This window comes from Aedes albopictus, chromosome 2 (genome assembly GCF_035046485.1).
Source record: "Aedes albopictus strain Foshan chromosome 2, AalbF5, whole genome shotgun sequence".
NCBI classification, from domain to species: domain Eukaryota; kingdom Metazoa; phylum Arthropoda; class Insecta; order Diptera; family Culicidae; genus Aedes; species Aedes albopictus.
Genome location: NC_085137.1, coordinates 253,627,528 through 253,633,849, shown reverse-complemented (window position 1 = coordinate 253,633,849; position 6,322 = coordinate 253,627,528).

Below are 6,322 nucleotides of genomic sequence, written 5' to 3'. Positions count from 1 at the left end.
ATCCAAGCGCCAAAGAAATACGGACTTGAATGGATCAAATACCAGCGGCAATCCAACGCCAGCTAAAATTGCGCGCAACAACGGAGGTGCCCATAAACCTCAGGTGACCAGCAGCAATGTGCAAAACCGGCTTGACGCGGCTCGATCGGGACTTCCTATACCCCAAAAGGGATTTGAAGGCAAGATCAAGCCATCATACCGGGATGTCACGAATTATGTAAAGCTGGGGGTACGCCCAAAAGGATACCCCGATATAGAGCTTTCAACTGAACAACTGACTGCTATTCAGAAAGATATATTGAAAAAAGTGGCAGGCCAACGTAAAGAGTTACTTAAGCCTAAATTTGGCAATTGTGTGCTCAAGTCAGGCTATTTAATCATCGTTTGCAAAATGCGGAGCGCCAGGCGGGATGAACTTCCATTGTACACCTCTCACGCTCAACGTGTCCTCGATCTGTGGGGAATCCAGTGTTCTGACCAGTTTCTTGAGCTCTTGATCTGCACCGGTGAAATTTGTCCCATTATCTGTCATTATGCATTGTGGTAACCCACGGATGGACATAAAGCAGCGGATTGCCATTATGCAACTGTTCGTGTCCAACGATGGTACCACCTCGAGATGGACAGCCCTTGAAGTCATGCAGGTGAATAGAACCACCCACCTTTTCTCGACACGACGACCCACCTTAACAGACATCGGGCCGAAATAGTCTATTCCGGTGTTTGAAAACGGAAACACAAACGGGGTTGTTCGCTCCGGGGGAAGATTTCCCATTTGTGGGACGGTTGGTTTGGCCCGAAGCTCTCGACACTTGATGCAGGACATCGTTAATTTCTTCACCTGTGAGCGGATCTTCAGAATACGATGACGTTCTTTGATATTGTTTATCACCGTTTCCAAACCCTGATGAGCGTTGGCGACGTGGTACATACGAATCAGTAGGTTCGAGAAAGGATGATTATCGGGGAGAATTATCGGGTTGTTAACATCAAACGGTTTGCTGCAGTCTTGCACACGTCCGCGCATACGGACGATTCCATTATGGATGAACGGCGAATAACTTTTCAAGCGACTGCTGCTCTTCACAAAACCGGTCTGCTTCAGACTCCGCAACTCTTCGCCAAAAACCTCCGATTGTATCTTCCTGTACCATGCATTCCTTGCTTCGTTCATGTCATGAACAGTGATATTTAAACGTTTTGGTTTTTCATTTTTCGGTAGTACTAATATCCTTCTACTCTGTTAGCTTCGCAAGTGTTCTGGAAATCAGCTCCCAAATTTTTCGGATTTTTCGCGGTGAAAGTGCATCCTAATTTTGCGAGTGATTAAAGTGCATAAGTCCGAAGTGCTAAGAATTACTTCTTTTATGTGAGTAATCAACAGAATTGCAAATTGTGTGCTAAAATAGCAGTTTTAGTTTCTTGCGGTTTCGACTAATGAGACGGAACAATATAAGTGTGCAGTGTGTGTGGAAGACAAAGCCCAACTTGCATACAAGTTATGCTACCATCTGTATGGAAAGTGAGGTGGTGTGAATAACAATCCAGATAAAAAAAAAAATCAAGTGGCGAAAAAGTGCAACACATATCCCACAAGTACCGAAATTTGCTGGGCTGCCGTTTTGATACGATTAAAACCTAAAAGCAATTTAACGGCAAAATAAATCCGTTCGGGTGTCTTTGCCTTCTCAGTGCTTCTCGGTTCACTTGTATGAACTGCGGGGGGAACTGTTGAAATTCAATACGTGAGAGTAACACACTCACAATGCCGGTGGTGTGTATACACCGCAAACAAAGCAAAATTGCAGTCCTCGGGGGAGATTGGGGATAAATGCTTCTTACATAAATACTCATCTGTTTATTTATTTATTATTATTTTTTTTTGTGTGTGATCTAATCCAAATTTAAGTGTTATTCTACTTACAGAAATTATTATTGTGTTATTTAATCTTCCTTTTTCTTCTCTTTATTATACCTAAATTACTAATTGACGTTTGTTGCTTATATTTCGTGCTAGTTATTTTTATTTATTTATTTATTTTTATTATATTTTTTTTATTGTTATTTATTGAAGCTTTTATCGTGCAATCGTCCTATTTTTTTTATGTTCTAGCGATATCATGAGTGGATCAAAGATGGAGATTGATAGAGAAAATGAGGAAGATGATTTGCAACTCCAAAGCAAATCAACACCCTCCGTCTCCTCATCCATCCTCAACACCGATAACGATGGCGCCGATAATGATGATAGCTACGATGATGATGACGACTACGAAGATGGAATCAACGTCACCCTGCTATCCTCTCCGCCATCAATTCAGGTCCCCCTAAACCCTGAGGTGTAATTAAATACCTCTACACAGGAAATTAAGAGGACAACTAAAATTAAACTAAGCGGAGCGGGTCAAAAACGCTTCAAGAGGCTCGTCGAGAGTGGGTATAGCCGAAAAGATGCTCATCTTTTGGCTTTAATACCATCTAACGATTCATCCAAGCGCCAAAGAAATACGGACTTGAATGGATCAAATACCAGCGGCAATCCAACGCCAGCTAAAATTGCGCGCAACAACGGAGGTGCCCATAAACCTCAGGTGACCAGCAGCAATGTGCAAAACCGGCTTGACGCGGCTCGATCGGGACTTCCTATACCCCAAAAGGGATTTGAAGGCAAGATCAAGCCATCATACCGGGATGTCACGAATTATGTAAAGCTGGGGGTACGCCCAAAAGGATACCCCGATATAGAGCTTTCAACTGAACAACTGACTGCTATTCAGAAAGATATATTGAAAAAAGTGGCAGGCCAACGTAAAGAGTTACTTAAGCCTAAATTTGGCAATTGTGTGCTCAAGTCAGGCTATTTAATCATCGTTTGCAAAAATCAAGAAACTGCAGACTGGTTAAAAAGCATTATTCCTTCAGTTAATCCCTGGGCAGGGGCGGAGCTTTTAGCGGTGGAAGAAAAGGATATCCCCCGTCCAGAGATACTCATTGGTTTCTTTCCATTGAGTGCAGAAGACTCCAACGAAGAGATTCTGGCTCTATTAGAGAGCCAAAATGATGGGTTGGCTGTCGATACGTGGAGGGTACTCCAACGTAACGTTAAAAACCAACATGTTGAACTAGTTTTCACAGTTGACGGAGGATCTCTGAACTCCATCAAAAAAAGTGATTTTAGTTTGGACTTCAAATTCGGATATGCTAACCTCAGGAAAAAATATCAAAAGAGGAATGAGGAAGGCAGTAGTGAAAGACCAGAGCTACGGGATGGTTGTGATTCTCACAAGACCCATACAAGTACTGGAGATGGCATAATGGTCGTAGATCAAAGTGCTCAAATCCCAGGACCCAGTGGTGTTAAGAGAGCACAAAAAATCCCTAAAAACTCTGGCCACGCTACAAGTATCGGTATCGAAAAAAATACAAACACAACGAAAAACGAAGAATCAGCACTAGGATACAGAGACCTGAAAATCCAAGGAGCGAAGTGTTCAAGTAAAGGTAGCCGCAGAACCAATGTTGGGGCAGCATTAAATCCCCGACCAAGCGGTGAACCAGATCAAATTCAACCCTAAAAATTTAAAATTCGTCCAAGTGAACCTTCACCATGCAAAGGGAGCAACCGCTATACTTTGTAAAAGGTTCACTGAGAGCAAACTGGATGTTGCCTTCATCCAGGAGCCGTGGGCAAATAAGAGTAGGATACTAGGAATTCCTACAACTTCTGGTAAGTTGATTTACGATAATGGGCAGCTCGTTCCAAGAGCTGCAATTTTAGTAAAGGGAAATTTAAAAATAGTTCCAATTACAGAATTCATAAATAAGGATATCGTTGCAGTTATGTTGGAGGTACCAACAACTCACGGGAAAACAGAAATTTGCATTGCATCTGCATATTTTCCTGGAGACCTGGGAGAGGTGCCTCCACCAGAAGTAGCGGCGTTTGTCAAATACTGCAGAAGGCAAAATAAGGCATTTATAATAGGATGTGATGCAAATGCCCATCACACTGTATGGGGAAGCACGGACATCAACTACAGAGGTGAGTACCTTTTAGAATATATTTCCAACAATAACATAGATGTATGCAACAGAGGAAATGTCCCAACTTTTATGAATATTAATAGAGGGGAAGTTCTTGATTTAACTTTGTGTAGTCCAACTATCACAGATAAGATCAAAAATTGGCATGTGTCAGACGAAATATCGTTATCTGATCACAAGCAAATATTGTTTGAATATGATGCTGGTCAACAACTCATACAAACCATTAGAGATCCCAGAAAGACAAACTGGGATATGTATAATATAGAGCTAGCAGCACTGGATAACACGTTAGCAATTAACACAAACACTATTGAATCGTTTGAGGAAACCTCAAAACAATTTTCAAATTTGATTATGCGTGCATTTAATAAGAGTTGCGCCGTCAAGGAACAGTCTACAAATAGAGATGTACCATGGTGGAACAACAAATTACAAAAACTTCGTAAAAAGACCAGGAAAATCTTTAACTGGGCGAAACGAACACAACAGTGGGCTCAATATAAAGAAACCCTCACTTCTTATAATAAAGAAATACGAAGATCGCAAAGGATACACTGGAGGCATACATGTGAAAACATTGAAAATACTCCTGCAACCGCAAGGTTGCAAAAAATCCTTGCTATAGATCACTCTAATGGGCTGGGTACTTTAAAGAAAGAAGATGGTTCTTTCACTACAACTGCTAATGAAACTTTAGAACTAATGATGAGAACTCACTTCCCCTGTTCTATTATTAATTCAAATGAAGACCAAAGTACATCTGCATTAGGAACTGACATCTGTAATACCAGGACGATCAGTCATACAACAATGAATGAAACGACTGGGCAAGAAAGATCCAGGACAAATGCCTCTACCTTGGCCGAAAAAAATTTCAATGTGAATAAAGTTGAATGGGCGATTGACACCTTTGAACCATTCAAATCGCCAGGTAGAGATGGAATTTTTCCTGTACTACTGCAGAAGGGTAAGGCGATTTTAACACCCATATTGACAAAACTTTTTCAAGCAAGTTTAGCATTAGGCTACATTCCAGAAGATTGGCGAAAAGTGCGGGTAGCTTTTATCCCAAAGGCAAATAAAAAGGATAAAACCTCACCAAAATCCTTCAGGCCGATAAGCTTATCGTCAGTTCTGCTTAAAACTATGGAAAAAATTATTGATGAATACGTAAAATCATCATATATGGCCAAAATTCCTCTCAGCAAATATCAGTTTGCATATCAGGAAGGCAAATCATCAGTAACAGCGTTACATGCAGTTGTTACAAAACTAGAAAGATCTTTGGGAGCAAAAGAAATTTCACTTGCGGCTTTCCTTGACATTGAGGGAGCATTTGACAACTCATCTCATAACTCAATGATATCTGCAATGACAAATCGTAATTTTGACAAATGGATCATAGATTGGGTTAGCGAGATGTTATCTAAAAGAGAGATATCAGCAAACCTTGGAAACTCTTTTATTAGTATTAAAGCAGTTAAAGGGTGCCCACAAGGAGGCGTACTATCACCTCTATTGTGGTCTTTAATAGTTGATGATCTTCTCAAAAATTTAGAATCTCAGGGATTCGAAGTTATTGGCTTCGCAGACGATATAGTCATATTAGTTCGAGGCAAATATGATTGTATCGTCACTAGCAGAATGCAAAGTGCTTTAAATTTTGTCTCTTCGTGGTGTGATAGGGAAGGACTAAACATAAACCCTTCTAAAACCACTATTATACCATTCACGCGAAAGAGAAAATATGTAATAAAAGATATTATATTGAAAGGTACACTTCTGGAACTTTCACATACAGTTAAATACCTTGGGGTATACCTTGACAGCAAGCTAAGCTGGAACTTTCATCTAGAGCAAGCAATCGCCAAAGCGACAAATGCTCTATGGATAAGTAAAAGAACTTTTGGTAGGCAATGGGGATTAAAGCCAAAAATGATCCATTGGATCTATACGGCAATTGTGAGACCCAGGGTAACCTACGCTTCATTGGTATGGTGGAGAAAAACTGAAGAAAAAGGGGCTCAAAAAAAGCTAGAAAAGCTTCAGAGATTAGCAACTTTTTCAATAACTGGTGCAATGAGGAGTACACCAACCAAAGCATTGGATGCTTTGCTTTGCTTGCTACCATTGCATCAATTTCTGCAACTAGAAGCTGAAAAGAGTGCGCTAAGGATCAAGAGATCTGTGAACCTCTTGGAAGGTGACCTTATTGGGCATCTCAGTATTCTTAAACAATTTAACGTTAATCCCTTGATTTTGAATAATGGAGATT